Source organism: Acanthopagrus latus, chromosome 4 (assembly GCF_904848185.1).
Source record: "Acanthopagrus latus isolate v.2019 chromosome 4, fAcaLat1.1, whole genome shotgun sequence".
NCBI lineage: Eukaryota > Metazoa > Chordata > Actinopteri > Spariformes > Sparidae > Acanthopagrus > Acanthopagrus latus.
Genome location: NC_051042.1, coordinates 34,889,949 through 34,900,519, shown reverse-complemented (window position 1 = coordinate 34,900,519; position 10,571 = coordinate 34,889,949). Strand labels below are relative to the sequence as shown.

At 46.5% G+C, this 10,571-nt stretch overlaps 1 protein-coding gene, 1 long non-coding RNA gene and 3 other non-coding genes across 6 annotated transcripts in view; 2 read left to right on the top strand and 3 right to left on the bottom strand.

The window, feature by feature from the left end:
• The window catches only part of LOC119018659 (nuclear receptor ROR-alpha A-like), a 50,645-nt gene that overhangs the window by 19,320 nt on the left and 20,754 nt on the right, over nt 1–10,571 (top strand). The gene's annotated exons all lie outside the window — the stretch shown is intronic.
• On the bottom strand, nt 108–180 carry trnav-uac. The gene has a single exon. It is a non-coding gene; the product is annotated as a tRNA-Val (tRNA).
• trnav-uac lies at nt 519–591 on the bottom strand. Its single transcript has one exon. It is a non-coding gene; the product is annotated as a tRNA-Val (tRNA).
• On the top strand, nt 2,328–2,400 carry trnav-uac. Its single transcript has one exon. It is a non-coding gene; the product is annotated as a tRNA-Val (tRNA).
• Nucleotides 3,427–4,316, bottom strand: LOC119018679. Its single transcript, XR_005074830.1, has 2 exons — nt 3,860–4,316; nt 3,427–3,592 (listed from the first exon to the last, which is right to left on the bottom strand). It is a non-coding gene; the product is annotated as an uncharacterized LOC119018679 (long non-coding RNA).

The following is a 10,571-nucleotide window of genomic DNA, read 5'->3' as shown; positions in this document are numbered from 1 at the left end:
GCAGACGGGTCAAACCAGCTTGATTGCATGTTGAGCATCCTTGAGCAAGGCATTGCTTCTGACATCGGTGTATGTGAACATTACACTTCTGAACCATAAGTGAGTTCTGGTTCCACTGGGGATTGAACCCAGGACCTTCTGCGTGTAAAGCAGACGTGATGACCACTACACTATGGAACCTGCTTGTGTGGAGTGAATGTAGTTCTGCATGTAGTTCAGATGTAAACATCTCATGGAAGAATACAGATGTTCTACACATTTCTATCACGTGTCTGAATCTGAGTTCAGACTTACTGAGGCAACATTCCAATAAAATAAAGTAATCGTTTCAAACATTGACAACTTCTTTTTTATGTCATTCTGAATTGTGGGTAATTATTGAAAGCTGACTTCACATCATATGAAAACTGACTGAGGCATGTGGGAGTTGTGTGTGAAGACATCAGTGATGTCACTGAGGGTTGATGGTTCAGTCATCTTCTTTGTTCAGTCCTCAACCTGGACGGCAGTAAGAGTTCTGGTTCCACTGGGGATTGAACCCAGGACCTTCTGCGTGTAAAGCAGACGTGATGACCACTACACTATGGAACCCATGAGATGTCTGTACATATTAATGATACACTGAGACCTGCCTCTGTGCTGCTGAGCTCTGTGGGATCATATGCACTCTGTACTGTGAGACATGTGCAGCTCTCTACTCATGTCTGTGCAAGCTGCTTCTAAAAGACGCATCCATCAGGTCCATATGGGGCCCCGAGGGCGGGAAGGGGGTGGTGTGTGTGTGTGTGTGTGTGTGTGTGTGTGTGTGTGTGTGTGTGTGTGTGTGTGTTGGGGAGGGTGCACAGAAGGCTGAGCAGCATGTTTCTCTCTCAGTATGGGTCCAACTGGATCACCAAGAGGCTCAAACTACCTATTTTATACATTTAATAAGCACAGGAGGAGATGCGATGATCTGTGTGTGTGTGTGTGTTTGTGTGTGTGTGTGTGTGTGTGTGATCTGTGTGTGTGTGTGTGTGAGAGATCTGTGTGTGTGGTGATATTTTTGTTTTCTTCTTGTCAATAAATATGGCATGCAGAATTCAACCTAATAACTAGCATGTGTGTGTGATATGTGAAAAAAATTAATGAGCCACACACGCACACGCACACACACACGCACGCACACACACACACACACACACACACACACACACACACACACACACACACACACACACACACACACACACACACACCGTTCTGATTAAAATGTCATGGGGACTTTCAGTGACCACAGACTCTGTACAGCAGAGTGACACCTGCTTGTTTAGTTGTTTAGTTGGTTGGGTGGTGCTGGTGGTTCTGGTGCTGGTGGTGCTGGTGCTGGTGCTGGTGGTTCTGGTGCTGGTGCTGGTGGTGCTGGTGCTGGTGGTGCTGGTGGTGCTGGTGGTGCTGGTGCTGGTGGTTCTGGTGCTGGTGGTTCTGGTGCTGGTGGTGCTGGTGGTTCTGGTGCTGGTGGTTCTGGTGCTGGTGCTGGTGGTGCTGGTGCTGGTGGTTCTGGTGCTGGTGGTGCTGGTGGTGCTGGTGCTGGTGGTTCTGGTGCTGGTGGTGCTGGTGGTTCTGGTGCTGGTGGTGCTGGTGCTGGTGCTGGTGGTGCTGGTGGTTCTGGTGCTGGTGCTGGTGCTGGTGGTGCTGGTGGTGCTGGTGGTTCTGGTGCTGGTGCTGGTGCTGGTGGTGCTGGTGGTTCTGGTGCTGGTGGTGCTGGTGCTGGTGCTGGTGGTTCTGGTGCTGGTGGTTCTGGTGCTGGTGGTGCTGGTGGTGCTGGTGCTGGTGGTGCTGGTGCTGGTGGTGCTGGTGGTGCTGGTACTGCCCGGCTCATACACCTGAGGAACACGGTGTTGGAGCTGCTTCAGCTGCTGCAGTGTGTCAGTTATGTTTGGCTGCTGGTGATAAGCTGCTGCTGTTTCATGTGTCGGCAGAACGTTACTGCGGTTAGACAGGAAACTACCAGGAGCCCTGTGTGTGTGTGTGTGTGTGTGCATGTGTGTAAGTGTGTGTGTGCTATGCTGTTGCCATATATATTTACACTTTAAATGTCTGTGTGTCCTCTTGTTTTAAGCTAACATTCATAGAAGTAAATAAAAAACACATTTCACAGATTAAATTTGTTTTTGTTGAGATTTAATTCTGGTTCTTAACAACAACATCAAGTTTTAGCTCCAAGTACAAAATTAAAGTGTTTTGCTTAACAGTCAAATACCTGAAGCTGCTCTCTGAGGGAACTCTCGACCCAATTCAGGGAACAAACAGTGTCAGATTTACTCCCACAGTTTAGTCTGTGGGGTACAGGTTCCATAGTGTAGTGGTGATCATGTCTGCTTTACACGCAGAAGGTCCTGGGTTCAATCCCCAGTGGAACCAAACTTCTGTCTCTGGAGTGTTAAACTGCTTCTCTTTCACTGATCTGATTGATTGAACATCTGTCGAGGAGTCCTGCAGCGTCAGCTGTCAGGTGACTTGTCAGGACCTGCTGTTTGTCACCTTTCTGGTGATTCTGTCTTTATCCTCAGCAGCAGCAGCAGCAGCAGTTAGCAGCAGTGTTACTCACTTCTTGTCATTTTATAACAAGTCACCAGAAGTTCACTCACATCTCTCCGTCTAATCCTTAAATCTCGTTTTATCTGCACCATCTTAAGTCCTCGGTTCATGTGATGCTGCGGGCGACTGAAGGCGGCGAGAGGAAGGGTGGCTTCTTTTTTCCTTTTTGTTTTGAGCTCCCTGATGAGCGGCGATGAAATGACTTTGGCGGTGACTGCTAATGCGCTATAATAATGGTACGAGGGGCCACTCGCTCTGAACAATTATAAGATGCGGGAGCTGTAATCTCTGCTGAGACTGAGGGAGACAGAGTCTCTGCATCTTTGGTGTCAGCCTGCTGTTTTATATCTTTCCAGGCTTTAACACTGTTTTCAGACTCGGCTGACAGCTTCAGTCCTGGAGAGGTCCTTACTTCAGTCTCATCTGACAGAGATCAGCGTTGAGATGAGCCCTCTGGATGTTTACATCCAGCACATTTATCACATAAGGTGATGAATGCATCTCCTTTTTCATAAAACATTAACGATGCATTTTTAAATCTGGAACATTGTTCTTGTCTGTAAGCTAGCTCTCCTTCTTCACGTCTGCTGTGTTTCCTCTCTCTCTCCAACACTGAAGAGTCGTCAGGGTTTAGTATCGCGTCCTCTCCATCACAGTAACTGTAACTCAGCGGGTAGAGCAGTTCGACTAGTGATTGGAAGGTTGCTGGTTTGAATCCCGTCCCCCCTGGGGAGGAACTGAGCTGCTGATACTGAACACCCAGAGAGATAACTGGGATCGGCTCCAGTAACTCTCTGATCCCTTGAAAAAGGGGACAGAGCGGTTACATCCTCGCGATGCTCACAGATAATCAGTTTATAATGGGGTGAGATTTTATTTAAACGGATTCAATCAACATTTCTTCAGCCAGCGACCTGTAATCACAAAGTGGAGACATGTTTTTGTATCCAAACTGAGTTCCTGCTGGCTGTGATTATTGAGAGATCTGTAGAACTTGATTGGAGTCCACCTGCAACTGATGAGGCATAATTAATTAATGTGTTGTGTGTGTGTGTGTGTGTGTGTGTGTGTGTGTGTGTGTGTGTGTGTGTGTGTGTTGTGTGTGTGTGTTACAGTTCAAAGTGTTTTCCAGACTAGACAAATGAAGCTGTGAAGTTTAAGGGACCAGGTGAAGTGTTTACAGAGCAGGATGTGAAGATGGCAGGAAGAGAAACTGCTCATCCAAATCTATCAGTGTCATTAACATGTGAAGCTCTGAAAACATAAATCCAATAACACTAACCTGACTCCTGACTCCTCAGGGCTGATCATCACTAACATGTCTGACTTCCAGATCTCAACATCCAGTGAGAGACAGCCTGGAGCAGCTGACAGTGCTGCCAACAACAGTACACATTCTAGCCAATGAGGCTAACGTTAGCTAGCATACACCTGTCGAAGGAAGCTTAAAACGTCACCTTCAGTTCAGTGGTGTTCTGGAGAAACATGACCAACATGCAGACAGACAGAGAATCCTTGTTTTACAGTCAGCTGACGATCAGTGGTTGGTCACTCGGCTCTCTTCAGGTCGTCGTCTCGCTCTAACATGTGAACGCTGGTTCAGTCCATCTCTGAGGTCTGAGAGCTGATCGCTGACGAGTGCCAGCTGTGAGCGATCGTCACGCTGTGTGGTTGAGGAGGGAAACCTCTGAGGATGTCTCAATCAAACAGAACAAAAAGAAATCAAACGGGTTTGAAATCAAAATAGAAAAATGTGCAGAGGGAGCTGAATGAAATGACAATGTGACATTAAGATCCAAACAAAAACGAAATCTTTTCGTTATTGAATAATTTCTCTCATAAACTTCTTGTCAAGGTGACAAAAATATAAGCACCATTTTTACTTCAGGGAGGTTGAGCTGTTCTGAAACACTGTGAAACAGGCCCGGGAAGAGTTCAGACTGAACACAGCTTCAGCAGCTCAGCACAAGTCACTGAGATACGTAACGACAGTCGACAGCTGACTGAAATATACATGAGCAGAGAGTGTTTGTGTGTGTGGAGCCGCTCGGTGAGAGACGACATGATGCAGATAAAACAGTGTTTGTAGTGAAGCCGCTCCTGCTGATGGCAGGATTACGTTGGATGTCTGTCCGAGCTGTTCCTCCGTCCCAGAAGAGCCTCTCCTCCAGCGTCCTCGAGGCTCGGCTCGGCTCGTTGTGAGCAAATGTTTGCCCCCTCCATCCATCAGAGCCCGGAGCGGTCCGCTCGCCACGTCGCCTGCTCCTTCTTGTTAATGCCTCGTCTCTCCGCCACGCCGTCCAGCCCGGGTCCAACCCTACAGGGAGGCAGCTTCTATGTCCCTCATGTGTTTCCTTATGTTGCTGCCTTCTGCTCGGCTCCGCTGATGAATTATGGAGGAGAGCAGGATGACAGAAACACCCCGGTGCTGAGTGCATCCTCAATGTTTGATTAGATTTAGAGTGTAACAGTAAAATGAGACTGAGGCACAGAGCACAGAAATCCTTTGAGGAATTACAACCGATGACTGAAGCCTCTCTTACACACAAATCCAGAAATACCATCGTGACTAAAGACCTGAACCAAACATCACTTAGTGCTGCTGCAGTGTGAGTTCAGAGAGTCGTGATGTGGAACACGACGCGTCTCTGCTCATGCTGGAACAAGACGTTACACACAGACGTTGATTTGTCTCTTCTGCCAGATTAGAGGTGGACCAACAAAGCCCCCCTCGTTCTGTGTTCGTATCCTCCTGAAGAGACTCTGCAGCCGTGCTGACAGCCCAGTGAAGCTGTGTTTAGCAGTCCTTTGAGCTAAATGCTAATGACATTATGCTAGTTTGCATTCAATAACTAGCACACAAAGCACAGCCGAGGCCGACGGGGATGTGAGTAGCTTTGGTCATAAACCAGAGTGTCAGAGAAACTTCCTGCCAGCTGGTTCTCCTGGAACCACAGGAGACATCAGACGATCAGATTCATCCTCTGGAAACCATGAACGTCTGAAACTAAACTACACAACAATCCATCCAACAGTGGTTGAGATGTTTCAGACTGAACAGAAGCTGTCCATTGACCACAGCAGCGTCAGAGCCACGCAGCAGAGCGTCACAGGGTCAGAGTAACCTGCTGAACGGCTGCAGATTTGTTTCATGTTGGACCAGTTTGCAGTAAAATGTCAGTAACTGTGAATCTACTCATGCAGCACAGACACAGACTCAGCTGTGACTGGACAGTTCTTCCTCACAATGTTCATTCCTGCACCATTTTCTTATTCAGGAGCTTGTTAATCAATCAAGAGAACAGAAAGTCATCAAGCTCATGTGCCGATGAGTGTGTAGATGCAACCGAGGCTTTTTTATGAACGTATATGCGTCAAACCTTCCTTTAAAAGCATGATTATGACAGGTTACGTCTCTGAGGTCGACTCTTCTCCACTGGCAGGACGGCGGCGAGCGGAACAAGCTGCTGCTAACATGAGCTGTTCAAAAACTTTCTTTGTAGTAACTCTGTGTTCACAAACAATGTTGTCAGTGCTGGTGTTCATGTGTAGAGACCCTGGTGATGCTACCAGCACAGTTTCATGTTGTGTCCAGACTTCTTACTGTTTTAAACATAGAGATTTTGATGCTATTGTAAAAGTGCCTGTAGCACTCCCATTGAAGATGAGTTTGACCCGAAAACAAAAAGACTGTAAATCTTAAAAGTGCCTCTTTCATCGTAATTATGCTTTTAAACAAAGGTTTGACTCATATACGTTCACAAAAAAAGCCTCTGTCGCATTTTGGCGCGTTTCAGTTTAACATCCTGATGGCGATGAATCCTCTGACGGAGCTGCAGTCAGTCGTCTCTCCTCAGTCGAGCTTTGAATATTTCAGCAGTGAGCTGCAGGTTCTGGGTCAGTGTGTCAGTGTGTGATCTGTGTGACAGACTGCAGAGACACTGAGAGAGGGGCAGGGAGGAGGAAGAGGAGGAGGAAGAGGAGGAGGAGGAAGAGGAAGACGAGGAGGAGGAGGAAGAGGAGGAAGAGGAGGAAGAGGAAGAGGAGGAGGAGGATGAGGAGTAAGTGGAAGAGGAGGAAGAGGAGGAGGAGGAGGAGGAGGAGGAAGAGGAGGAGGAAGAGGAGGAAGAGTACCACCACTGCTGATCACAGAGCAGCCTGAATGATGACATCACAGACAGATATTGGTACTGTAGAATCACAGTGACGCTGATGAAGACATAAAGTTGTTGAATTATTATTGATCCCGCTTCTTTTCTGCTAAGACCCGCCCACAGTGCCTCTGATTGGTTGCCTTCGTTTGTTGGGTTGTGAGATGTGTTTGTGTGAGCCAATCAGAGGCAGAGTTAGTGTCGGAGCACAAATAAAGTGAGATCTGTTATAAAGAGTTCCTGTCTCGTACGCTGACTTTAAGTGCTCTCATGTGAACGGGCCCAGTGGGCTCAGTTCTCAGGACCCACATGACACCACTACAACTACCAAGAGACACAGAACCGCCAAGAGACCCGAGATGATCAAGAACCACTGAAGTCCAACAAACGTGCTGTTGGTTTGACTCAGTTTGACTCACATCAGCTCAGTGTGGAGAGGATTTACACACCACTCCTGCTTTACCTGATGATGCAGTTTCACAGAGGTCAGAGGAGTTTCTATCCTCTAAACTCTTCGTAATAAAGTCTCCAGTTATTTATTAATTTAAACTCTCTCACAGCGGGTCGGCTCAGGAGACGTCACAGCAGTCTGCTTGGAGAAGGGTGAGGCTGTGGCCCCAGTGCAGAGGGTCCAGACCCGGCAGAACTCAGCACAGCAGAGCACCTAAAGAGCCAAACCCTAAAAGTCAGGAGAGTAAGTACAGACTGACTCCCTCACACCAGCGTGGGAGGCAGCAGGACGACACCGAGACACCGAGACGAGGAACAAAGAGATGCAACATGATCAGAAGAGACTTTAAACATCTCAGAAGAAACACGAAGCATCTGATATTCAAATATGTATCTAAAGATCTCAGTTTCATTACTTTCATTCGACAGAGGATTACAGATAGTGATCTCGGCGTCGTGTCAAACAGCAGAGAGGATTCTCACATTGTTGTGTTGACTCACATCTTCTTCCTGCCACATGCTGACAGGCTGCAGCAGCTTCTCCTCCTCCTGCAGCCTGGAGTTGAAAAGGGCAGAGCTAATGAATATTCTAATCTGGCCTAGATTCCATGATAACGCCTCGTAGGTGCCTGACGACGCCTATTATCATGTCTCTGAAATATGAAGTGTGTGTGTGTGTGTGTGTGTGTGTGTGCAGGCAGGATTAATTTTTGGAGGCAGTCAAAGGTCGCTGCAGATAAACGACGTCGCCCGCTGAACCTGCAGAGAGAGCGAGGGGGTTTTCTGCTGATGAGGGTTTTCTCATTCTGGTGTAATCAAGCTGTTTCCAGGTCAGCGTTGATGATCAATGAAATCAAGTGGATCATTAATTTTTACCTTTTTCTTTTCTTCCTCTGGAGCTCCGCTGCCTACGTGCACCTCGCTCAGCTTTTCTCTGTAATCCCTCAGCGCTCTGACTCATCTGACAGGAGGCAGATCAGGTGTAAAGGTGTGAGTGTTATCTGACACCCGTCAGCGACTGACTCAGGTTCAGTGACGGCAGACATGAGAGTTAATGATGTAAACACTTCAGCTCCTCGAGATGTTTACAGAGCAGACAGTCAGCGACATGAAGTTCAGCTCCGAACAACAGAATATACAGATGGTTCATTACAAGTTGGATTCAGAGTTTTCAGTGTTCACGTCGTGCTCCTCTCACGCAGAAATGTTCAAAGGTCATTTATGAAGGAATCGATCATTGATTTTAAACTGATGAAAACGACAGAAACACTTCCTGATCTCTGTGTTTGAATTAACTCTAATGTTTCCAATTCAATAATAATTTTGGAAGAATAACCTTTTTAAAATCATCTTAAATGCATCACGTGACGCTGATGATAGTTCATCAGAATACAACAGAAAAGCTTCGTGTCGTCTGTGCAGAAGAAACTCTGTCGCTCTTCTTCAGCTCCGTCTCCAGGATATGATGTCAGCAGTGAACGTTTCTACAAACCACAGATTAATGTTTCATCAGGAGGTGGAGCGGAACCTGACGGAGGTGTTACAACAGTTTGATTGACACCACAAACACACGTAACATAAGGATGGTGATACAGAAACGTTAGCTAACATTTATTCTGGGGATTGGGTCGGTGTACCGGAGGGCAGAACTCAGGAGCCCTGGCCAGGTTTAGTCTGTGATTTGTGGTCGTCTTGTTTAACAGTTATGAAACGTACGTCTCAGCTGTCAACAGGTGTAAGATTGGCTGTTGATCTTTTAAAGAGATATCAGAGAAGCTCAGGAGCAACAAAGTGGATTCATCAGGTACAACAGAACATCTTGAACTTGTTCTAAATGTTACTCATGCAGCAGATCGACTCCCAGCTGTGTTAATAAAATGGCTGCTGGAGAACAGAACTGCTGACAGGAATAATGTTGGTACATCTGAGTAACATACAGACTCAGGTGATCCCAGGTGAAAACACGCTCAGTGCTCAGTGGACTTTTGTCTGCTTCATATGAATAAACAGTCAAGAAAGACACAGCAGATTTCTGTTTATTCTTTGTATATTTAACAAATCTATGTCAGGTAACACTGTTACGTTACTTTAGTTCCAGTTTCACAACACTGTGCTGATGCTCTGTCACAAAATGACTTGGTTAGTGTGAGAAAACATCACAGTTTGACTTGAAAAATACCTGTTTTGGTCGCCAAGATCTTGGATGGAGACGATTCAAGTTCAGGTGAAAAACAGCTGGAAGTGACACCACAAAAACATCTGGAAATGTAAAAGCATAATTATGACGAAGAAGACGCACTTTTAAGATTTACTGTATTTTTGTTTTCTGGACTTTTCATCATCATCATCATCATCAGATCAACATGTTAATGTGTCCAAAAACCTGCAGAACTAAAGATTTTATCCTGCTAACAGTGTTTCTGTGGCGTTGATGCTCAGAGCTGCCGACACGCTGCACACGTCTGTAGCTTCATGTGTAAATCAGCTCCTGAGCTGCTGCGTTCCCGCTGCAGTCAACTCACCGTGTTTCTCTGGAACGAGGCTCATTTGGTTTCCGTCCCATTTTTTCCCTCCCAGTCTGACCTGGAAACAAAACACGCCAACAGGCATGAATCACCTTCTGTGGCCCTCAGGGGACCGTCGTCATGTTCCTGTGTGACTATAGGCAGTAAAATGTAAAATAGGTGACATACAGAAAGGTTACTCTGATCTATCAAGGTCATCTCGTCTCTTTTAGTTTTTAATTATATTGCTCCACCGTTTCATGGACAGTTTGGGGACAAACTTCTGCCGGTCTGAACCACAAACACCTTTATTCTCCACTTCAACACCACGCTGTCCTCTCTGTCCTCCACTGGGAGGTGAAGGGACTCATCACAGCTGGAGGAGAAGCAGCACAAGAAAACATTAAACTGAACCAGAAATGAACCAGCAGAGGAAATAAAGAAACTCTTCTCTGCTCTTTAACACATCCAGACAGTTTAGTTCAGCGCAGATTCAGCTGGAGCCTCAGAATCAACTCGTATTTCAGTAACGAGATGCAGTCACAGTTAACAGGTGTGAATGTGGAGGCTCATTAACAAAACACATCTGTGCTTTAATCAGAAGGAGATGTGACGAGCACACAGTGTGTCTGCAGATCAGAGTCTCTTTTGTTTCTTGTTCATTCTCAGCTGCAAATCCAAGAACCCGTCTGTGGAGGTTCTGTTTAAGTAAGTTACATAAAATGTGCCCTGAGTAAATGTTACTGCTCTCAAATTATGACTGGGTCTGTTGAAACACATTTAGGCTTCAGTTGCATTAACTATCAGCCACAACACGGAGCTCTGACATGTGAACACAGACGTGGCGGCGGGCGGCGCAGCGCTGCTCGCCGTGTAAAGCACAACACTT